The sequence below is a fragment of the Pteropus medius genome, unplaced genomic scaffold (assembly GCF_902729225.1).
Source record: "Pteropus medius unplaced genomic scaffold, Ma_sr-lr_union100, whole genome shotgun sequence".
NCBI classification, from domain to species: Eukaryota; Metazoa; Chordata; class Mammalia; order Chiroptera; family Pteropodidae; genus Pteropus; species Pteropus medius.
Genome location: NW_024340692.1, coordinates 19,592,578 through 19,619,362, shown reverse-complemented (window position 1 = coordinate 19,619,362; position 26,785 = coordinate 19,592,578). Strand labels below are relative to the sequence as shown.

The window sequence follows — 26,785 nt, the reverse complement described above, 5'->3', positions numbered from 1 at the left end:
GTTTCCAGTTTTTCCAGCATATAATCTGGAATATATTGGACAAAAAGCCCAGGAAATCCACTGCCAGGTCATTTTTCAGGTTCCAAGATCCTTAACTACTTTCTCTCTACCATTCATAGTCTTCATATATTTATTTTATATGTACAATGTTTATAGATTTTAGTTGTACTTAGTAGGAAGAATAGGAAAAAGTGTATCTACTCTATTTTGTCCTGGAAATGGAAGTTCAAATACATTGTTCCATAAAATGTATTTCTTCCCTTAGCCAAGGCAATAAGCCAAGAAGAGAAATAAAAGAATGTTAGGAGGAGTGAGAAGAAATAATACTGCCCTTATGCACAGATAACATAATCATTTATGTCAACAATCTTAAAGAATCTATAAAGCAATTTTTAGAGCTAATGAGTTTAGCAAAGTCCTAAGTTACAAGATCAACACATGGAAAAACGATCTTATTTCTATGTACTAGCTATGTAAACTTAGAATATAAAAATTATTTCAAAGTAAATACTATAAAATACCATACAAATACAATAACCTTCAAAAATTGTAATAGAAATACTTAAAAAGCATGTATAGAATCTATATGTCGAAAACTTTAAAAAATGTAATTAAAGAATGAAATAGAGATCTAAGTGACAAGCCCTACCATGTTCATTGATTGGAAGACTCAACTTATTAAAGATGCTAATTTTTTCAAAATTGTTCTATAGATTTAATGCAATTTCTATCAAAACCCAAGCAGGATTTTTTTTTTTCAGATACGAACCAGCTAAATCTAAAATTCATAAGGAAAAGTAAAGGAATTAGAATAACTAAAAGAATTCTGAAAGACAAGAATAAAGTTGGAGGAATTACACTGCCAATTTTAAGACTTACTATAAATCTACAGTAACCAAGACAGTATGGTACTGGTGAAGATATAGACATACAGATAAAAGGAGTAGGAACAGAGATTCTAGAAATAGATCCACATAAATATGAGCAATTGATTTTTGACAATGGTATAAGAGCAATTCAATTAATAAAGACTAGTCTTTCTAACAGATTGTATTGAAAAAACTAGAGATCCATAGCCAAAGAAATAAACCTTTTTCTAAATTTTGCACTCATGTAGAAATTAAATAATTATAAGTTTACAAGAAGTTGAATGAATCATATATGTAAATGTAAAAATATAAATGTTTTAGAAGGAACATAGGAGAAAACCTTTGTGACCTTGGGTTTGGTGATGAATTTTTGGACATAATATTAAAAGCATAATACATAAAAGACAAAGATAATAAATTAGACTTCACCAAACAAATAAAACAAACAAACAAACAAAAACTGTGAAAGGCATTGCTAACAGAATAAAATGATATGTCACAGAATGGGAGGAAATATTTTTTATATTACAGATCCACAAAGAACTAGTATCCAGAGTATATAAAGAACACTCAAAACTCAAAAATGAAAAAACGCAATCCAGTTTAAAAATTACCAAAAATGTCAACAACCACTACACCAAAGAAAATATAAGGTTAACTAAGATGTTCATTGTTAATAGCCATTAGGGAAATGAAAAATGAAACCATGATGAGATTCTACTACATAACTATCAGAATGGCTTTAATTAAATATATATACATACATACATACAGTACAATACAAATATATATATATATGCACGCATTAATACATATGATACAAAATGCTGCTGAGTATGCAGACCAACTAGAACTCTCACAACATTACTGGTGGGAATATAAAATGGTATAGCCTTTTGGAAAAGGTTTGGTAGTTTCTGAGAATGGTGAACATATACTTACTGTATGACCCAGCAATCTCATTCCTGGGTATTTACTCTAGAGAAATCAAAACTTATGTTTAAAAAATAATAACCTGAACACAAATGTTCACAGTGGCTCTATTGATAATTAAGAAAAATTAGAAACAACCAAAATGTTTTTCAAGGAATTTATCTCTACAATGGAATATTATTCAATAAGAAAAACAAACAAAATTTGAAATATGCAAGACTTTGTATGTATCTCAATTCATTATTGTGAGTGAAAGAAAGAAGTCATTTTCAAAAATTGTGATTCCATTATTATAACATTCTTGACATGTCAAATCTATAAGAATACAAAAGCAATCTGATTACTAGGGATTATGAGAAATAAGAGGATGTGACCTTAAAGATAAAGAAATTTAAGAGAGACTTTTGGAGACTGATGGAACTGTTCTGTACCTGATTATGATGGTACTAACATGAATCTATACATGTAATAAAATGCATAGAACTGAATGACACAAAAGAAAAAGTCAATTTTACTGCAAGATGATTTTTTAAATATAATTAAAATATTTATTTCTCAATTCACAAATATACTGAGATGTTTTTAGTTTTCTATTTCTTTTTTTACTTGTTTGTTCGAATTGTGGACAGGGGACATATTTTATAATAAAATCAGTTTATTATAATTGATAGAGACTTGCTTTATGGCCAGTATACTATCAATAGTTTTAAATAATCTATATATTGAAAGAACGTATATCTGTAAATGTTTAATACAGGAATATATATCTTTCATTAGATCAGTTTTGTTAATTCTGTTGATCAATATTCTTATTAATTTTCTTGTTGCCTCTTCTGTCAGTTACTGAAAGAGGTAATATAATTTTTTTTCTTTTCATTATTTTAAGCAATATTATTGAGTGGCATACAAATTTAAAATTGTATGACTACTTGGCAGTTGGAATCTTTTATCATTATCCTTTTTATTTTTAGTAGCTTTACTTTTTGTTTTAAAGCTTTTTTGGTTTGATATTAATATATCCTTACTAACATTTTATTAGTGTTTATATAATATTTTTCTATTCCTTTACTTTCAACCCTTCTATTTTAAACATCTTGCATAAATAGCATATATTTGAGTTTTATTTTATTTCCAATCTGCTAATCTTGTCATTTAACTGGAGAATTTAGGCTTTAATATTCAATGTAATTTCTAATACACTCATATCTGCTTACTTAGTTTTTGTGTTAGTACATATGTTCTAATTTGCTTTTCTCTTAATTCTTAATGTTTATGGTTATGCATTATCATTCCATTTTCCTTCTCTCATTTGGAATTTATATATTCTATATTATTTTTGTGATTGCCCTTAATATTGCAATATATAATTAAATTATCAAATTTCATAGTTCGTTCAGGCTGCTATAACAAAAACTAGGTAGCTCATGAATAACAGAAATTTATTTCTCACAGTTCTGGAGGCTGGACATCCAAGGTCAGGGTGTCACCATGGTCAGGTTCTGTGTCTGGTGAGAGCCTGCTTCTTAATTTATAAATAGCCAGCCATTATTTTACTCTATCCTCACATGGCTGAAGGGGCAAGGAAGCTTCCTCTCTTTTATGAGATTACTGGTCCCATTCATGACAACTCTGCCCTCATGACCTAATCACCTTGCAAAGGCCCCACCTCCTATGGCCATCACATTAGGTATTAGGTTTCAACATACGAATTGGGAGGGTGCACAAACATTCAGGCCCTAGCAGATATATGTATTCTTTGACCTAGGATCTTATTAGTAATGTATTTCCAAAAATAAGCACAAATATATAATAAAGTTTTTATCACAATACTGTTCAATAGGCTGATAATTTTTTTAAAAAATGTTTAAATATCTGATATCAGATGATTAGTTAAATGCAACTTTGTAATTAAATAACATTCAGACATTTAAATATATTTTAAAGGATAAATAATGAAATAACCATTATCACAATACAGTATTAACAAAAATGAAAGGAAAAATTCAATACGATTTCATTGCATATAGATGCATGACATGAATATATATATGTATATATGTGCATTTCTAATATAAAAATCATAGGATGAATATTGCCAGTAATTATAACATTGTGGTAAGATTAAGAGTGACAAAGTTTTTTTTTTCTATTCACCAGAATATATATTTTCTTTGAGAATATATTTTTGTAATAACAAAATAATCATAAAATACCATTAGGAAATATAGAGCACAGAATAGTATTAGCAGTAAGAGTTTAAGTGAAAAATTAATTCTGTCTCTGCTGTGATTATAGCAATCTTAAATTTCATATGCATATGAAAAATATGTTTCTAAAGTATACATATAATTAAAAGTTAATTTGATATGATTTTCAATTGTGTTACCATTTTTTTGTTGCAAAAAATAATTGCCTTTCCTTTATTAAAATAAAATAAAAGCACAAACTTTACCGCCAGAGACTGTGATGACAACCTGAGCAATAGAAGAGGAAATTGTATGGATCCAGTATAATCCAGGTTCAAATATAATTTCTCACTGCACAGATCCAGTTGAGTCTGTCAGATACAAACTGTCGTTGCTATCATTAGCCAACAAGTAAATTCCTGATAAATGAGCATGCCAGAGGGTGCCCTTTCAGTCATCTTTGGCTCAGCCTTGCCATTAATCTTAGGAAAGACTTTTCTGTGATCTTGCAGCCCTACTCATGTGCTGTGACCTTGGGCTACAGGCTCTGACACTGGACGAAGAACAAGGAATTGAAGTTTCCTCATTGACTCTGACTTTAGGCTGACACGACTTTTGTGAATCATTTCACCTGCTGCTATGTCACAAGTTCCCCTTCTGGCATAAGCACTTAAATTTACACATCCAGACTGTAAACACACCCAAATCATTCCTGGCATAGAATGAATAAAAGCCTTGGGAAATGGGCGTGGAATGAAACAATCTCCTTTGTTTACTTTTTTGCTCTTGATTTTTGTTCTGAAAGAGATGGCAGTGTGAAAATAGACTACTTCTAACTCGATTCAAAATCTGAATGTTAAAATGAAAAAAGTTTATTTATGGATTTCAAGTTTTTTCTTAGAATTACCAGTTTACTATATAGAAACAATGCATCCTAATTTTTTAGTAGAAATTATCTGAGAAGAAATGTGGTTCATCAGTGGATTCCACACATTTATTATCTGGTGAAAAATAATTTAAAAACAAACAAACGCCTAACTAAACACCTTCTGTGATGGGCAGACTCTGAGTAGACTCCACTGACTTTCCAGCTTTTGGTGTTCGCTCATTTGTATAATTCCATCTCTGTATTGGTTAGATTTGTGTGTACATTTGCCTAAGCTATGATATGCCGTTATATAATCAAATATGAATCTAGGTGTTACTCTGAGGATATTTTCCATATATCCAATCAGTTGACTTTGAATAGAGGAGTTTAACTTCAGCAGTCTGGGTGGACCTATCTAATAATCAGTTGAAGGCTCTGATACCAATAACTGAGATTTCCCAAAGAAGAAATTCTGCCTGAAGACTAAAATTTCAACTTCTGACCGAGTTTCCAGCTTGCTAGCCTGCCCTGTAGATTTCATACCTGATGCTTTCCACAACCATAAGAGCCAGTTCCTTAAAGTAAATTTCTTCTGTCTATTTGTATTCTATTGTTCCTGTGACTCTAGAGAACTCTGACTGGTATATATATATATATATATATATATATATATATATATTTTAAATTTTTAATAATGGCATTATAACATATAAACAGTGTCCAGTGTCTTGTTTACTAATTGATAGGGTGGTTTACACACCTTTTTGTGTATCAGAATGTACAAACCTGCCTTATTTTTACAGATGTTCAGTGGCATGACGTATACAAACCATAATTTACTCACAAGCATGGATAAAAATATATTTACTTCCTGCTTTAATTTGAAATCTTAATTATGATTTAATTAAGCCAATGTAGAGTTGAAAGTTTCGAGATTGTGCATTTAAAGTTGTCAAATGGCTACCATGGAATAACTGAGCTTTAGTGATGCTCTCTGGGTTTCTACTCTCCTAGAACAAAGTGGAAGCCAGGTGTTCTTCTGAGGAGAGTCAAGATCTCATCTTTCCCTCTGTTGTGACCTAGCTTTGAACTGTCTCCCAGGAATTGTTGGCCCAGAGAGTATTCTTTGCTTTGCAAACATTTGCTTTGGCTTGCAGATGTTGAAATTTTATTCATAAGATCTCTACTCTCATGCTGTTGAGAGGCAGCATAAGGCTTTGTGGGTATCATTTATATCTTTTGCTCCCAATATTGTTATTCAGGAGATAAAAATCATTGTTATAAAATATTATTTTAAAATTAAAGAAGTATGTTGTAATTGAGATAAAAAACAAAACCAAAATGATCTTGGATAATCAGTAAGTAATTAGTTCAAGGAGTGGAGCATAAGATTGTAACACTTAAGGCTTGAGAAAGTAACATAACAATTAAAACATACACACACACAATAAAATAGAATAAGTTTTAAATTTTTTGATGGACATCTTCCAAGGTGTAAATTTATTACAACTTGAGACTAGAACTATCATATCATATCATATCATGGATGCAGTGCTCTATTCATACTATTATCTTTCTTACCAAGAAAGGTAATAGTATGAATAGATCCATAATCTACATGACACACACACACACAACACACACACACACACACACACACACATAATATGAACAGACTATATATGCCAAGGGATCTTCTGCAAATGACTAAGGGAGGCACAGCCTTTAAGGAGGCAAAATCAGTCAAAAAGTCAAAGTCGAATGGGAAGAAAATAATGCACAGCAAATTTGAAAGATGAAACATGGATTTAAAAGGTGAAAATAGTAACAAAGTTCGTGGACAAGACATGAGAATATAGAAGACTTGCATGTGTAGTTGTTTTAATCGTTCAGAAATTTGTCATTAAACTAAAAGTTTATCTGCTGCCCAACACTGGTGGGAAGGTGAACAATAATGCTTAAAAGTTATGTACAAAAATACTCTTTATCCTATTTTCTCCTTTTAAGATTTGTTTCAAACCTAAAAAAGTAAAACTTGCAAGAATTTTTCCCCTTATGTCCAAAATACCCCACGTCTCACCTGGAGTCTGGAAAAGAAGAGTTAGTCAGTAAATGATTATTGAGCTAATTTTCACTAAAGTTTTAATGATTCATAACCAAATTCCATAGAGATTTTTAAAACTAAGGGGAATGAGAGTTGTTGGAGAAGATCTAAATGTCTAAAACCTAGTGAGTCTGCCCTCCTACCATGGTGAGAATCTCAGGCATCCAAAAGCAGATAGCCAGCATGTATTTTGAGCTGAAAGGTCATAAATCCACCTATTCAGCCAAGAGATAAGTGAAAAGTCACTGCGCCCTGACTCCACCAAGTCAATATCTTTTGCTATCCGGATTATAACACAATAACACTATTTGGAGAATAGGGATTCTGGATCAATTTAATAGCTTGTCATTTCTAGGTAGATATTATAGTCTCTATTTATAAAGATAAATAATGAAATAATGAGCTGGTATTCAAGTTTAGTGTGCGTGTGTGTGTGTGTGTGTGTGTGTGTGTGTTTGTGTATAAATTCATGCTCTTTCCACTATAACATGTTACTCTTATACTCTCAAAAAACTGAAAGGAGAAAGGGTACAGAATGTTTTTGCCATAAGTCACAAGTTTCTCTTTAATATTCTAGAGCAATCTTTATATTAGACACCATTTACCTATACCTGAGAGCCTAGTAGTATGCCTTCAAAGACATAACTCAGAGCGAGAGAAATGCACATTTAACTATTCATGCCAGAAAAATGATAGATAATTAGCAGACAAATCTCAGCTAATTGAGAAAAGTCCATGCAGGGACACTATTTCCATGTTTCTATGAGATGACAAAAGAAAGGTACTGAGATTTATGTTATTGGTCATGTATAACCAGTTTAGTTTTAAGAATACGTTTCAATAAGGCAAGTTTAATTATTTTCAGATACATATGTGTGTATACATATATGCATATACATACTTGTCTATGGACATGAATGCCAATAATTTGCACCTATTTACTTGTCCACATAGTACATGTAGATATACATTTGTATGCCTGATGTGTTAATCGATGTTGCCTGAATTAGCATTCTGACTCTTAGAACAATGGACCTTAAATATTGAGGTACATATGATCTTTGTTTCTTAAACTATTTCTAAAGTTGATAAAGGGACATTTCCCAAATTAACAAACGGCTAGTCACAGACAAAACAGACACTTCCCCAAACCAAAGAAACACCAAGAAAAACCCAAGTGAAATATGATGTCTAGGTACCGATTTCTTTTAACACATTAGAATGAAATGGAAGTCTTTAAAGTATCCTACAAAACTGTCATTTCTTATTTCATTTGCCTTATAGAAATTTAGCATTGCAGATTATGCATTGTGATTCCTCTCCGTATGAGTATTACCATGACTTAGAAAATTAAGCACTTGGTTTAATTATATAAACTTTTGAATGACTATTAGAGTACTCTTTAGCATGAATGTTCTTAATTTCAAAACTCTTAACATTTTTCAAACTGCTTTCATACCCATCTCACCTGATTCATAGAACAGCCTTGTGAAGATGGCAGATAGGGATCAGTTATCAGTATTTTCAAGAGGAAAATAAAAATCTAGGCACATATCTGTGAAGATACTTGAAAACATTAAGTTTAAAATTTGCTTCATGTGTTAGTAAATTCTTATTTCTTTTTCAATGGAATGTGCAGAAGTGCTTTTCTTAAAATTTTTGGCATTTATAATTATCAAAATAATAACTCAAAGGAATAAACACAAACTTCAAGTACAGAAAATGAATCTGTATCAACCTTCAAATTAATATGTAATGATATTAAGTTCATAAATTTGTCTTTTAGGGACAAAATTATTTCAAATTCTCATGTTTTCATAAACAAATGGTAAAAATACATTACTTTTCAATTAGTGTATTTAATGTTTTTTACAGAAAGCCTGCTTTTAGGCTATTCTTGTACCCTAACATGGTAAATATCCACAAATAATATTGATTCGTTCTAAAAGTAATGACAAAGCAAAGATCTTAGCTTGCTGTCCATGTACTTGATTCCATAACCATTGCTTTCTGCCCACCCAATAATTATTTGTTTATTTACTTACTCTTTTTATTTGATTATCTACAAGGAAACAGTAGACTACTTATTTATACATTTTTAGTTAATTTGAGACTTTGTTTTTTGCCCCCATTTGGGATTCTGGAGAGATGGGAAAACTTTAACTTTATTCCTGTCTATTTCAATTTCAGATCTATTTTTGATAATATACGCTCGCTGGAGATCTTTGCTAAATTAAATATATGTGTGAGCTATTGAAAATGATGTTGATACCTTCACTGTATTTAAATCAAAATATAGGAACTTTGGTAATATATACAATAAAAGGGGCTTAAATAGTAGTAATAAACCAAATGACTAAAAGCCAATATTTGAATGAGTGAGGAGGTATAATAAAGTTTATCCTTAGAAATACACCATGAAACTGAAAAATTGCTCCATCTCATGCAAGGATCTCTAAAAGAAATATATATCTTAGTATTGACACTTCCCTGTATACAGATGCATATCAATAATTAGTAAGGAAATTATTATTTTTTAATTATGCTAAAGCAGTGGGCCCTATGTACAGCAGAATAATAGAAAACATAAAAATATTTGTTTAATTATAATCGACAAAAAGAGGACATTCGATGCCTAAACAGCAGACCCAGTTAATATGAATTGAGGTATACATTAAATTATTAATATATTTATGAGTAGTATTTATCATCTACTATGTGTCATGAACTTTGCCTACTGGGTAGTGAAATATTAAAATGAATTAATATGGTTCAGGACTTGAGGTTCTCAGATGCAAGCCAGGGCACAGTTTAAAAAACAAACAAAAACAAGACAAAACAAAACAAAACCTAGACACAATAAAGAGAAGACAGATGAGATAACTACAGGAAAATGGATACGTAGAAACAGTTGGGATGGTCTAGTAACTTTCTGTAAGAACTACATCAGGGGCTAGAATAAAAAATGAAACTTAGAAGATTATGTAGGACTTGATTAGATGAGCATTCAATCCACTCATTCATTGGATTGCCAAGAGTCAGAGCTGACTCAAAGGCCTGCAACAGATACACACATATCCTTATAATTACTGAATCAGAATCTCAGAATGATACTAAGTAATTCTGTAGAGACACATATGGCAACAGGGATATGTGTTAAAAGATATTAAAAATAAATCAGGCTCAGAATAATTTAAATAATTTTTAAAAAATATATATGTGTAAATTCTCAATTTTTTGGAAAAAACTCACGTCAAAAGAAATCTAACAGAGTAGGTGCCTATGGTGATGGGTTGGTAATGGGCCTAGGAATCAGAGATAAAGGGGAGAAGTGACATAAAATAATAGAGAAATCTTGCATGAATTAACATTTGCTATAAAGACCCATTGGTTGCAAAAACCATTTCCTTTTACCGAATACAAAAGAAGACACTACCTTCTACACTCCATGCAAATAGATTGGAACTAGGTGAGTGAGTCCTGGACAATGGAATGTTGCAGAAGTGAATCAGAACTTTTAGGTCTGATCATTACTCCTTGTATGTGATCACCCTCTTGTTCTCTTTTCCTCTTCATGTGAATTCAGCAGCATTGCAAGATGAAAAGATCCTGGATACCTGAGTCCCCAGAGAAGAACTATCACATAGAGTCTACCTGACTTATACTGGACTATGACATGGTAAGAAATAATCATTTGGGCTGCTAAGCTAATGAAATGTTGTGGCGTTAGAGTGTCTAGCACTAATCACTCTAACAGAGTGATGATGAGGTGCCATGAAGTAAAGAATATGATTAAATCAAATTTCTGTTCCTGTGGAGGAAAAGTAAAAAAACAAAACAAAACAAAACAAAACAAAACAAACAAACAAAAAACAACAGAAGAGAAAAATACTCCACAAAGCTACTGTGGAAACTAATGTTTTTATGTGTTATTAGATAAGCAAAAAGCAGAGAAGAAAATTCTGTTTAAAAGGTTTACAAGTTCAAATTTGGGCCATGTTGGAGTAACTGGAACCAGATGTTCCCTTCTACTATTGAAAACTGGATAACATAAAGTAAAGAGTTGTTTCCAGAGATTGGAAACACAGCACAGGGATGTGACACCTAAGGCAAGAAAACAAAGAAGTTAGAGCTATGGTTACCTCATTTATTGTCTAAAAGCTCTTTCTGCATCATGATACTGGCAGAAGATACCCAAGGAGACCAGTGTTGTCTTGGGGGATTGAGAAAACATAAATTGTTGTTGGGGAAGCCTGAGCCAGCTGGTGTATGAAAGACAGAGTACTGTAGAGAATGGAATTAGGCAGAGGAATTCTTTTGAATCTTTGGCTGCATATTAAACTCTGCACCCATAGGATTAAACTCCATCAAGCTAGGCAGGTGAAAACCTCTGGAGATCTCTAAACTGAATAAATTTAGAGTTCACAGAGACCTGGGAGTCATTTGGAAACCTTGGGTATTTGGGAGAGACACAAAAAATACTTAATAGCTGGGCTAAACTAGCCTAGATAAAAGGCTATTCTAGACCTGCTGTATCAAATCTTAAGAATATCCAGTGGACCAAGGTAATCAAGCTTAAAATGTACTTTATTCCCAATTTCATCTATAGATTAAATATATCTCAAATTCCCAGCAGACAGTTAAAAGAAACTGAAAAGCACATGCTAACTACATGTGAAAAGCAAAGAACTGAGAATAGTCAAAATAATTTTGAAAAATAAGAGCAAATTTGGAGGATTTGTACTACTTAATTTTAAGATTCGTTATAAAAGCCAATAATCATGAAATGTAGCATTGTCATAAAGATGAGATATAAGTAAATAAAACAGAATAGAGAAAACAGAAATAGAACTACGTATAGGCAATTGGCTTTTGACATAATTACCAAGGCAATACAATGAGTAATCTTTTCAACAAATTGTGCTAGAATATAAGATTGCTGCAAATAATACAATAAACAAACTGTATTATTTGATACAATTAATAAATACAATACAATTAAGAATAAATAGAAATAATAAAATGAACTTCAATTTTTACCTCGCAAAAATTAGCTCAAAATGCATCATGGACCTCAATGTCTATGTTTTTGCTATCATAGACCCCAAACTAAAAACTTTTATAAAGCAACGTAGGAGAGAATGTTATTGATTTTCAGTCAGGCAAAGGTTTCTTAAACAGAATGAAGAACACAGAGTTGGACTTCTGACTTTCAGTCCAACATGAAAGGAGCTTGGAGTCACCACTGCATCCTAAGATGTTAAAAGGTGAACAAACTGAAAAATCAACACTTCTTAGATCTGTAATAGAAGTGAGGTCACAGGGAAAATCACTGTCCCCAAAATTAGAGAGACAGGTGAATACAGAGAATCGCAAATTACCAGAGCAGAAATCCACCAGCAGAAAGCTCTGCAGGTACAGTGCTGGGGTAGGGAAACCTGAACTATCATTGATGACTTTCTAGAAGCTCGGTATGGACAAAATTCCAGGGGGACCCAGTCATAATTGGGGCCCCACATTTGGGGGGAGTTTTATCTCTTGGAGTTCTACCAGGTTCTGACAATTGGAGAAAAAATTCCCTCATGCTTCTGACAGGGAGAGAAGGAAAGGAACCATTTTGAAATATGCCAGTATATTTTATTCTCCTTAACAAGGTCTGCTCGGGAAAAACTATTTAGCCACAGCCTAATCCTCTTGGGATTTTAACAGAGCCTAACTGACCTGGGAGAAATGGAATATTTGACTCCAGCACGCTCTAGCCCGCCTATCTCATCTGATACTGTAAATTTCTTACCTTCCATAAGATTGAATAAATAAGTACAAAAAAACATTCATCACATTTTGTTTATATGCTCATTTATTCGATATTTATTGCGCATTTTGTATGTGCTAGGTACTGTTTTGAGCGAGGGTATAGCAACAAAGAGACACAGTTCCTGACCTCATAAACCTTATATTATATTCTAGTGTAGAAGAGAGACAGCAAATAAGAAAACAAGCAAATGCATTATATAATTTTAAGTGTTAAAATTTTTCATGAGGAAAAATAAATTAGGTTAAAAACAATAATGGATGAAATTAATTACTGTGCAGGATTTTATTTTTGTAAATGAACTCTGTTTATGATGTTTGATATGCCTACTATGGAAATGAAGCTGCACAAACACAAAATTCCAAGTGGAGAGTGAAAATATGAAGTGATTAAGTAAAAACAAAACCTCGAAATGAATAAACTATTGACGTAGATTGGATTAACTGTGATTTTGCTGTTTAGATATCTTGTAATGGTATCTTGAAGTGAAATTACTCAGTGTTTGTATTGAAATCTTATAGAGTTCTATAGTGCCTTCACAGGTCATATTGTCAGATAGACAACAGCGTTGAAATGTAAGAAGAGATAATGCATAAGTCAAGAATGTAGGCATGGTGATGACAAAAATCTGAGTTGTCCTGTGCCTCAATATAGTCACATTCACACATATACAGAATTTTGATGAGCCACATAAATGAAATTACCAATAAAAATAGGCCAGTTATGAGATTCATTGACAAGGTTTGCTTTTGTTCCAGAGATTTAGAAAATTCTGTGAATGATAAAATTTGGGGTCTGCTTTTTGACTATATTGAATGAATGAATTACGAAACAAATGAACCAATGAAAAACCAAATGAACACATATTGGACAACAAATTTATGTGAGGCACCAGATAAAGCACATTTGCATGTATTATCTAAGTTAATATTGTAGATAGAAAAAATAATGACACATATCAGGAATATAATATGTGAATTTTGTGAATCAAAACATCTTTTTCTGTTATCATTCTTCAGTGATAAAATGAAGACAAATTCTGGATGTTTATAAGTGATTACTTATCTATAAATGTGTCCTACTTGTTGGGAGAGGGAACATGGGATACGGTTTTCAATCTCAGGGCTTTTGGTTGCTTTTCAGTTCTCACGAACTTTTCCTTTTAATTGAATCTTCTACTTTTTTAAAATAAAAAGATTTTATCTTGAAAAACCTGAAATTTAAAAAAAATAAATAACATACAATATCAAGTGGAAGGGTGGAGAATGAAATGTTCATTATGAATCTTTACTATTAACTCGGACATATCTTCATAATCATATAAGCCCCCAAGACAAACTATAGAGACTGAATCAGATCTGGGTATAATTTGCTGAATTTTGGCTGCAGAAATGAAGGGTAAAATATTTATCTCCATGGGGACAGATCCATTACTGTACTTTTCAAAATGTCAAGATTACATTTGAAAAGTAGTTGCAATTTTCTCTCATTTTATAAAGATAATTTCCTGTTTGTACTTCACACATAAAAAATCTGTGACTTAATGAAAATTTTCTTCACAGTATTAGGATGATGATTCCGGCCTAACATGGCTTAGAGTACAGTGTATTTTTTTTTTAATCTCCAGATTTCAGGGAAGTAAAAACATAGTGTTGTTGATAATTTGGTAATATATTGACATTTTGACCATCTCTTCAGTTTTGTAGGAGGTCATGGTTTGTTTCAGCAGCATTGTCATTGGAAATACCGATCCATAGAAAAAGGAAAGCACATCCCTATACGTTTGCCTTTAATATCATAGAAAACATGTCTTTTGTTTTCCATATTAGTTCTAGCCTAATTTTATGGGACAAAAATTTTACATTTGTGTGTATTGATATGCCTTAAGTAAATCCTAATTATATATGTAATGGGAGAGGAGGAGAGCATTGCTATATACCTTTAAAACTATTAAACCACCAAACTTTATTGGGGTTCAAATGTTAAAAATATTAGTAACTCTTTGGAGGTAGATATTAGATGGTGATGTTTTATGAGAAAGAATGGTAAATACAAAATAATTAAAGGAAGTTCTTTCACTTCAATTTATTAGAAATTCTTTTTTTGGGGGGAGGGGATTTTATTTATTTATTTATTTATTAACATTTTATTTTTTTATTTTCCCCCTCCCCCCTCTCCCCTCCCTTTTGGTAACCACTAGTCCATTGTGCATGTCCATGAGTATCTGTTTGTTTGTGCTGTTCATTTGTTGCTTTTAGGTTTATATCCCACATATGTGATAACATGTGATTTTCAACCTTTTCTGTCTAGCTTATTTCGCTTAGTATGATTATCTCAAGGTCCATCCATGTTGTCGCAAATGGCAGCATTTCATCTCTTATGGCTGAGTAATATTCCATTGTATATATGTACCACAACTTCTTTAGCCAATCATCTATCATAGGACACTTTGGTTGCTTCCATGTCCTGGCCACTGTGAATAGTGCTGCTATGAACATCGGTATGCAAATATCTTTTCAAATATGAGTTTTCAAGTCTTTGGGACAAATATCCAGTAGAGTGATTCCTAGATTATATGGTAGGTCAATTCTTTTGAGGAACCTCCATATCGCTTTCCATAGCGGCTGTACCAATTTGCAGTCCTACCAGCAGTGTATGAAGGTTCCTTTTTCTCCACATCCTTTCCAACATTTGTTATTACTTGTCCTGTTGATTATAGCCATTCTAACAGATGTGAGATGGTACCTCATTTGTGGTTTTGATTTGCATTTCCCTAATAGCTAGCAATCTTGAGCATCTTTTCATATATTTGTTGGCCATTTCTATGTCCTCTAGGGAGGAGTGTCTGTTCAGGTCTTCTGCCCATTTTTTGATTGGATTGTTTGTTTTTTTTTGTTGTTGTTATCGAGCCATATAGATTCTTTGTATATTTGGATATTAGGCCCTTATCGGGCTTGCAAATATATTTTCCCATTTGGATGGTTGTCTCTTTACTTTGTTGATGGTTTCTTTTGCTGAGCAGAAGCATTTTGGTTTTATGCAGTCCCATTCATTTATTTTTGCTCTTACTTCCCTTGCCTTTGAGGTCAAATTCATAAAATTTTCTTTAAGCCCAAGGTCCTTGAGTTTAGATCCTATGTTTTCTTCTATGCATTTTATTGTTTCAGGTCTTATATTCAGGTCCTTAATCCATTCTGAGTTAATTTTGGTGTGTGGTGATAGACAACAGTCTAGAAATTCTAAAATAACAAAATTTTTAAAAGTTAGCCTACTTAAGGAAATTCCAATAGATGGCCAGTTGTAAAAGATCAATTACTAGAAAAATTAAACTAAAATTCCTATCACTGTGCTAGAGATCAAGAAGAGATATATACAAGATTTAAGTAAATTTGCAAATGTCAGCAGGTTATTTGCCTTTATATTGGGCAAATTTTTATAGTCTATAAACCATTTGTATGGGAAAATAGCACATCAAATATGGCCATTCCTTGCAGAAATTAAACAGCATATTTTTATGAGAAACATTTAAAACATGTAATCTCATTAAGAAATATTTATCAATCAATGTGATATACCACATAAACAAAAGATAAAAATATGATCATATCAATAGATGCAGAAAAAGCATTTCACAAGATTAAGCATCTATTTATGATTAAAACACTTAATAAAATGAGTATAGAAGGAAAATACCTCAACATTTAGTAAAGACCATTTTAGACAAACCCTAAGCTAATATCATACTTAATGGTGAAAAACTGAAAACCTTTTCTTCTAAGATCAGTAATAAGACAAGAATGCCAGCTCTAACCATTCTTATTCACTACAGTGTTGGAAGTCCTAGCTAGAGCAATTAGCCAATGGAAAGAAGTAAAGGGCATCCAAATTGGGAATAAAAAGTAAAATTGTCACTTTTCTGCAGATTACATGATTCTTTATATAGAAAACCCTAAAAACTTCACCAAAAAAAACTATTAGAAATAATAAACAAATACAGTAACATTGCAGGATATAAAATCAATGTACAAAAATCCATTGTATTCCTATATACTAACAATGAAATTTCAGAAAAAAATGAAAAAAAAATTCCTTTTGCAACTGCACCAAAATGAATAAAATACCTGGGATAAACTTAACGAAGTGTGTAAAGGACCTATATACTGAAAACTACAAGACATTATTAAAAGAAATTGAAGAAGACACAAAGAAATGGAAAGATAGTCCATGTTCATGGATTGGAAGAATCAACATAGTTCAAATGGTCATATTACCCAAAGCAATATATGGATTTAATGCAATCCTCATCAAAACCCCAATGACATTTTTAAAGAAATAGAACAAAAAATCATCAGATTTGTATAGAATCATAAAAGACCTCAATAATCAAAGTAATCTTGAGAAAAAAGAACAAGGCCAGAGGTATCACACTGCCTGACTTCAAATTATACTACAAAAGTGACAATAATCAAAACAGCATGGTATTGACAGAAAAACAAACATAGAAACCAATGGAACAGAACTGAGATCTCAGAAATAAACCCAAATATATATGTGCAAATAATTTTTGACAAAGGAGACAAAAACATACAATGGAGAAAGGAAAGCCTCTTCAATAAATGGTGCTGGGAAAATTGGAAAGCCACATGTAAAAGAATGAAACTAGAATTCTATCTGTCACTATACACCAAAAATAACTCAAAATAGATCAAAGACCTGACTATAAGACGTGAAAAAACAAATTGTATAGAAGAAAACATAGGTACTAAACTCATGGACTTTGAATTTAGAGAGGATTTTGCGAATTTGACCTCAAAGCAAAGGACATAAAAGCAAAAACCAGTGAGTGGGACCATATCAAAATATAAAGCTTCTGCACAATAAAAGAAACCATCAACAAGACACAGAGGCAAAAAACTGAATGGGAGAAGATATTTGCAAACAATACCTCTGATAAAGGACTAATATCCGAAATATACAAAGAATTCATACAACTCAAAAACTACAACAACAAAATAATCCAATTAAAAAACGGGCGGAGGATCTGAACAGACACTTTTTCCAAGATGACATACAAACACCCAACAGACATATGAAAAGACTCTCAACTTCACTTAGCAATTTGGGAAACACAAATCAAAACCACAATGACATACCACTTCACACCTGTTAGAATGGCTGTAATCAACAGGACAAGTAATAACAAATGTTGGAGAGGATGTGAGGAGAAAGGAACCCTCATACCCTGCTGGTGGGAATGTAAATTGGTACAGCCACTAAGGAAAACAGTAGGGAGGTTCCTCAAAAAATTAAGAATAGAATTACCATATGAGCCAGCAATCCCTATTCTGGGTATGTACCCCCAAAATAGAAAACATTTGTCCATAAAGATATATGCATCCCTATGTTCATTGTAGCACTATTATCAGTGGCCAAGACATGGAAAAAACTGAAGTGTCCTTCAATAGATGACTGGATAAAAAAGATGTGATATATATACTCAGCCATAAGAAGAGATGAAATACTGCCATTTGCAACAACACGGATGGATCTTGAGATAATTATGCTAAGTAAAATAAGTCAGAAAAAGTTGAGAACCATATGATTTCACTCAAATGTGAGATATAAAGCTGAAAGCAACAAATGAACAATACAAACAAAAACTCATAGACACACAGACAACAGTCTAGTGGTTACCAGAGGAGAAGGCGGGGGGGGGGGGAGATGGATAATGGTGAAGAGGTCGAATATATGGTAATGGAAGGAAATTTAACTTTTGGTGGTGGGAGGGAACCATAGTACCAGAGAAAGCACACAGACATGGAAAGAATATGGAAACTTCACACAAACAGCTGCCCAAGCCAGTAATCGATTTTTTTCCCTTTACCACCATTATATTAAAATGACCTTATTTGAGGACCTGCTGTGTTCTGGTTAGAGTTTAGCCAGTTCTGGTTAGAGTTCAGGCAATTTAGGTATAATATGGTGTTTCTTCCTTAACTCTTTTTAGAAATCCTTTTCCCATACTCTGCACTTTGTTTTATCAATTTATAAGAAAATCTTCTCACTTCCATATTATAGTAGCATACACTATTGGTATCTGCCTTTAGGCTAAAAGTGGTGAAACCAGGAAGCTTATTCAGTATTATTCTCTTCTACCAAGTGTTGACTCACATATCTGCCTGCTTTGCTCAGTCTCCATGCCCTTAGATAGTTGTTTCTTTTTACATATTCCCCCTAGTTTATATTTGTTGTCCATGGAAGTATTGGCCCAATAAGAGCTAATCAACCATTATCAAAAAAGGAATCCAAGAACATTGACTTTACATTTTTTTTCTTTTGTAATATAAGCATTTAAAGATATACATATCCCCATAAAGGTTACTTTAGCTAAATCTCACACATTTTGATATGACAAGTTTTTATATTTATTCAGCTCAAAATATTTTTTAATATGTCCTATATCTTATTGACTTTTCTTTTTAAATGATTCAGAAGTATTTATCTCAAATTGTTGGAGATTTTCTAAATATCTTTATATTGTACATTTCTATTTAATCCCATTGTGGTCAAGTAACACTGTCTGATTTTAATCTTATTTAAATTTATTCTCAATGTTCTCTTAGTGAACATTCTGTGTTCACTTAAGTAGAATGCCATGTTTTGCTGTTATTGAATATAATGTCCTAAAATGTCAATTTGGTTAATGATGTTGCTCAAGTCTTCAATATTCTTACTAATTTTTACTTAATATTTCTAAAAATTAATGAGAGGTTTATCAAAATCTCATAATTGTGAATTTATCTTTTCTTTAAATTCTGTCAGTATTTGTTTCACGAATTTTGAAAATCTCATAAAATGCATACATTTTACAACTATTATCTATTCTTGCTGAAATTTTCCTGTTTTCATTTTGAAATGTCTTTGATAATATTCTTGGTACTGAAGTACTTTTTTTGATACTAATATAACGATTTCAGGGTTTTTTAAAAATTATTGTTTACATGATATCTTTCTGTTTGTTAGATTTTAACTTACCTCTGCCTTCATATAGAGTATATAGTTGTATATAGAGTATATAGACAGAGTATAGTTGGGTTTTGTTTTTTATTTAATATGGCAGTCTCTGCCTTTTAATTGATAAGTTTAGATAATTCACATTTAATCTAATTATCAATAAGGTAGGATTTGTGTACCATGGTGTTTGTTTTTTATTTGCCCCATGTGTATTTTGTTCCTTTTTTCTCTTTCCCAGCTTCACTTGTGGTGATTTAGTTTAGTTGTTTAGTTTAGTTTAGTTTAGTTTAGTTTAGTTTAGTTTAGTTTAGTTTAGTTTAGTTTAGTTTAGTTTAGTTTAGTTTTCTGTTTTATCTCTACTGTCGGCACTAGTGGAAGCTACAGGACTTACAAATTTTATCCTTTACTCATCAGTCTACCTTCAAATAATATTATTGCACTTAATGAAAAGTATAAGAATCTTGCCAGAATATATTTTTCTACTCCATTTATTGTGTACTGCTGTTGTAATTTTATTTCATGTTATATTCCTCAAGCGAATTGTTATTACTTTTGCTTTAAACAAACAGAATCTTTGAAAGAATTAAAAAATTGGAAGAGTATTTTATATTTATCCACACATTTACCATTTCCCTCTGTATTTATTCCTCTGTATAGACCTAAATGTCCATTTTGCATCATTTTTATTTTGTGTGAAAACTTCCTTAAACATTTCTTTAGTGCAGGTATGCAGAAGAGGAATTTGCTCAGCTTATGTTTGTCTGAAAACATCTGTATTTTTTTATTGGGTGAGGGGGAGAGCTAGCTTAATTGAAGTATAATTTATATGCTATAAAATTCACCAATTTTCACATGTAATTTGATGAGTTTTGACAAGTGTATTCAGCTGTGTAACCACTACCACAAGTGTGATATATCCAATTCCTAGCACCCCAAAAAGTTCCTCATGTCAGTTGCAGTCAGTCCCCTCCTCCCAACTAACTAGCCCCTGGCAACAATCTGCTTTATATCACTAATGTTATCTTTTCTAGAATTTTATATAAATGGAATTATACAGTATGTGGTCTTTTTTACCTGACTTCTTTTACTTAGCATAATGCTTTAAAATTCATTTATGATGTTATGTATATCAGTAGATCCTTCCTTTATTTTTTATTCCTTTCCTATTGAATAGTATTGTATGCATATGCCACAGTTTGTTCATTCATTAACTATTTGATGACCATTTGGGTTATTTCTAATTTGGAGCTATGAAAGTTCTTTGAAAATGCAGATACAAGATGTTGGATAGACGTAGTTTTTTTTGTTGTTGTTGTTTTTATTTCATGGAATTACATAGTCATATGTTAAAGATTGCTTGGTAAATTTATCTATAACTTAAACTGTCAAAATGTTTTCCAATAGTGATGGCATTATTTTAAATTTTCATCAACAGTATTTGAGAGTTCCTATAGATCCACTGGTACTTATACACCGGTCTTTTAAACTTTAATCATTCTAGTGATTATGTAGTATTATCTCACTGTTTAAATTTGCATTTTCCTCATGATTAATGCTTTGAGCATATTTTTATATGCTTATTTATCATTTGTATATATTTATGTCTTTCAAATATCCTGGCCAATTTAAATTTGATTGTTTATCTTAATATCGTATTAGAAAGATTCTTTACATGTTCTAGATATTAGTCCTCATTGGATTTATGGCTTGCAAATACTTCCTCCCAGACTTTGGTTAGCCTTTTATTTTCTATTCAGTGTATTTTCACAACAATAATTTTTGAACTGAAAGAGTTAAACTTATCAGTATTTTTTTATACCTTGTGCATTTAATAGACTTTATTATTTAGAGTATCTTTAAGATCACAGCAAGTTTGAGCAGAAAGTAAAGAGATTTACCATATATCCCCATCCCCTCCCCCATTAGCAACATTTGCCCATCAAAGTGGTACATGTGTTAGAATCAATGAACCTACATTAACACATCATTAATACTCAGAGTTCATCATTTATACTACTATTCACTCTTGGTGTTGTATAGTCTATGGGTTTGGACTAATGCAGAAGAGGAATTCACTCATTTACCTACCATCATAGTATCATACAGAGTAGTTTCACTGCCTAAAAATCCTGTGTTCTGCCTATTCATTCCTCTCTCCCCCCAACCTCATATAGTTAAAATCTTACAATATATGGCTTCTTTCATTTGGTAATATGTATTTAAGTATTTTTTTCATGTGTCTTTTGATAGCTTATTGCTTTTTCATACTAAATAATATTTCATTATCTGGATGTACCACAGTTTATTTATCCATTTACCTACTGAAGAATATCTTAGTTACCATCAAGTTTGACAGTTACTAATAAAGCTGCTATACACATTTTTGTGCAGGTTTTTCTGTGGATATTATTTTAAAGTCCTTTAAGAAAATACCAAGTTCTATAAAGAACTTTCAACATTTGAGTCAGGTCTGTTAGAAACAAATTCCTTTAATTTCTGTTTGTCTAAAAAAGTCTTTATTTCACTTTCACTTTTGAAAGACAATTTTGTTGGGTACAGAATTATATGTTAGTGATTTTTTTGCTCTCAATTCTTTAAATACAGGTATGCCTTGGAGATATTGTCACTTTGGTTCCAGATCACTGCAATAAAGGGAATATCGTAATAAAGTAAGTCACATGAATTTTTGTTTTCCTAGTGCATATAAACGTTATGTTTGCACTGTATGGTAGTCTGTTAAGTGTACAATAGCATTATGTCTAAAAAATGTACATACCTTAATTTTAAAATATTTTATTGCTAAAAAATGCTAACAATAATCTGAGCCTTCAAGTCATAATCTTTTTGCTGGTGCAAGGTCTTGACTTGATTTTGATGGCTTCTGATTGAACAGGGTGGTGGTGATAAAGGTTGAGGTAACTGTGGCAATTTCTTAAAATAAGACAACAGTGAAGTTTGCCACTTTAATTGGCTCTTCCTTTCACAAAAGCTCTCTCTGTAGCATGTGACACTATTTTATAGTATTTCACCCACAGTAGAACATCTTTCAAAATTGGAGTTAATCCTCTCGAATTCTGCCATTGCTTTATTAACTAACTTTATATAATATTCTAAATCCTTTGTTGTCATTTTGACATTCTTCACATCATCTTCACCAGAAACAGATTCCATCTCAAGAAACCACTTTCTTTGCTCATCCATAAAAAGGAACTCCTCATTCATTACAGTTTTATCATGAGATTTCAGCCATTCAGTCACATCATCAGGCTCTTCTTCTAATTCTAGTTCTCTTGCTCTTTCTACCACAGTTACTTCCACAACTGAAGTTTTAAACCCCTCAAAGGCATCTGTTAGGGTTAAAATCAACTTCTCCCAAACTTCTATTAGTGTTGAACCACGGATCACAAATGTTCTTAATGGCATTCTTAATGGTGAATTCTTTCCAGAAAGTTTTCAATTTATTTTTCCTAGATTTACCAGAGGAGTCACTATGATGGCTACCGCCTTACAAAATGTATTTCTAAAATAATAAGACTTAATGTCAAAATTACTCCTTGATCCATGGGTTGCAGAATGGATGTTGTGTTAGGAGGCATGAAAACAACATTATTCTTGTTGTACCTCTCAGTCAGAGCTTTTGAGTGACCAGATGCATTGTCAATGAGCAGTAATATTTTGAAAGGAATCTTTTATTTCTGGGCAGAGGTCTCAACATTGGGCTTAAAATATTCAGTAAACCATATTGTAAACAGATGTTCTGTCATTCAGGATTTCTTATTCAATTTATAAAGCACAGGAAGAGTAGATTTAGCATAATTCTAAGGGCCCTAGGATTAAGAATGGTACATGAGTATTGGCTTCAAGTTAGTCACTAGCTGCATTAGCCCCTAACAAGAGAGTCAATTTGTCCCTTGAAACTTTGAAACCAGACACTGATTTCTCTCTACTTTAGTTAATGAAATTACTAGATGTTATCTTCTTCTAATATACAGTTGTTTTGTTGTTTAGCGTAGCCTCCTTTATTAATTATCTTAGCTAGATCTTGCTGCAGCTTCTATATCAGCAACTGCTGCTTCACCTTGGATTTTTATGTTATGTTAAAAGACTACTTTTTTTCTTAAACCTAATGAACCAAACAATGCTAGGTTTAAGCTGTTCTTCTACAGCTTTCTTACTTCTCTCAGGCTTCATAGAATTGAAGAGAGTTAGAGACTTGCTCTGGATTAGGCTTTGGCTTAAGGGAATGTTGTGGCCAGTTTGATATTCTACCCATATCAGCAATAAACTTTCTTCATATCAGCAATAAGGCTGTTTTGCTCTGCTATCATTCATGAGTTCACTGGAGTAGCACTTTTAACTTCCCTCAAGGACTTTTCCTTCACATTCCCAACTTGGCTGATTATTTGGCGCAAGTGGCGTAGCTTTTGACATAACATCCTCATTAAGCCTAATCATTTCTAACTTTTGATTTAAAGCGAGATACATTCAACCTTTCTTTCACTTGAACACTTACTTAGAGGCCATTGTAATGTTATTAGTTGGCCTAATTTCAATATAATTTTGTCTCAAGAAATAAGGAGGCCAGAGGAGAGGGAGAGATGGGGAAATGGCCAGTTAGTGGAGCAGTCAGAACATACTAACATTTATTAAGTTCACTGTCTCATATGAGCATGGTCTTTGGCACCCAAAACAATTACAATAATAGTAACATCAAAGACTGCTGATCACAAATCATCATAACAAATAAAATAAAAATGAAAAAGTTTGAAATATTTTGAGAATCACCGAAATGTGAAATAGACACAAAATGAGCAAATGCTGTTGGAAAATAATGCCGATAGACTTGCTCAATGCAGGGTTGCCACAAACCAAAATAAAAAATACAGTATTACAAATGAAGACTGCCTTCGATGGGTTCACTAGCTTTGACAATGCTGAAGAAAGAATCAGTGAGCTTGAACATAGTACATAGAAATTTCTCATATGGCAATGTAAAAAGGCAAGAAAAAAAACGGGATGGGATGGGATGGGGTAGGTGGGGTGAACGGGGTGGAGTGGATGGAGTAGAGTGGAACAGAACAGAACAGAATAGAACATCCAGTACTGTTCCTGGGGAGCGATATTAAAAGTTGTATGGAATTAGAGTATCAGAAAGAAAAGAGAGGATGAAATAGCTGAAATATGTGTAGAGATAATTGCAGGGATCTTTCCATACCAATCCACAGAACCAGAAAGTTTAGAAAATAACAGGAGAAATACTCAAAACTATGTCTATACACACCCTAGGGTCAAATTGCAGAAAACCAAAATTACAGCAGAAATAAGTAAATTAATTTAAATTAATAAATAAAAATAAATTAAAAATAAATAAGTAATAAGTTAGAAATGAAAGTTAGGGTGGAATGAAATCTTTATAATGCTGAAAGAAAAAGATTGCATCTGTGAATTCTATATCCACTGAGATTGTCCTTCAAAGATGAAAAAGAAATACTTTTTCAAACAAAGACTGGGAGAATCCCCAGCCAGCAGATTTGCCCTGCAAGTAGATTTTCAAGAAGAAGGAAAATTATATAGATCTGACATTTGAATTTACATAACAGAAAGGAGAACATCAGAGAAGGAATAAATGAAGGTAAAATAAATTATTTGTCTTATTCTTAATTGCTCTAAAAGACAACTATATGAGGCAATAATGGTAACATTTTAGATGTTCATACCATATGGTTAAGTGAAATAAATAACAGCAATGTCACAAGAGAAAGAAAGGAAGATTTAGGATACTACATTATAAAGTATTTGCACTACATGTAAAGCAACATGTTGTTATTTGAAAACGTACTTGGATCATTTAAAGTGTATATTGTAAACACTAAGAAAACCACTAATTTTTTAAAAACATTTTAAATGATGCATCTAGAGAGGAAATAACATTAGATTGTGTAAAATATCTATGAGTCCATGATGATATAAATATGTGATTAAATAAATAAATTGAGAAGGGAAAACGCCTCCTAATGAAATAATTTAAATTAACCAATGTAGGATGCATGAGGGAAATAGAAAACCACCATTTGAACTCCACAGTAATAATTACTATAGTCAAGATCCTTTGGTGAACGCTAAAATTGGTTGGCAAAATATAAGAAGAAATAGATTTTTACATAGCTCATCTCAGATTATCTTCCTTAAAATATGGTATTTACAAAGAGAAAATAGCAACTTCACAGTGAAGAAAACTGCAGACACCACCTTGTCATAGTGATCAAGGACAACATTACTAGTAATAAGATGTATTGGCATCATGTGCCCCCTGATGTGATGCACTAAGAAGGGCATGTCATCTGTGGCATTCTTCCTAAAAGTGTTCAAGTTCATTGTGAGAAAACATACTAACCCAAATTAAGATACATACTCCAAAATACCTGGCCAGTACTCTTCAAAAGTGTCATAGTCATAAAATCAGGGAGAAAATGAGGAACTGTCACAGATTAGAGGAAACTAAGGAGTCACAGCAAGTAAATGCAAGGGAATTCTTGACTGGATTCTAAAACAAAATGAACATTATTGGAAAAACTGGCATTATTTGAGTAAAATCTGTAGTTCAATTAATATCATTTTCCAATGTTAATTTTTTTTAGTTATGTAAGATGTTAAGATTTGAGGAAGCTTAGAGGAAGTTGTATGACATAGTGCATTATTTTTCAACTTTCCTGTAAGCCTAAATTTCAAAATATTTTTTAAAAGGTATGTAAAAAGTCCATCTCAGCTTCATTTCTATCATCTGTTCTCCCCTCATTTTTTGTTTATTAGCTTTATATTTATCTTCCTAGTGATTATACAAATGCAAAAAATGTGAATATATTCTCATTTATTTATTCTCTTTCTTATATGCCAGTAGCATACCATCTATACAATTTGTCCTGCACATCAATTTGTCCACTTAAAATATAACCTAGAAAATCTTTTTGTTGAGGTCTTCCTTATTCATTCTCACAATTG

General features: G+C 32.1%; 1 pseudogene; it reads right to left on the bottom strand.

Annotated features, from left to right (window-relative positions):
- Positions 1–22,595: 22,595 nt before the first annotated feature.
- LOC120604886 (tigger transposable element-derived protein 1-like) lies at positions 22,596–26,161 on the bottom strand (annotated as a pseudogene).
- Positions 26,162–26,785: the final 624 nt, after the last annotated feature.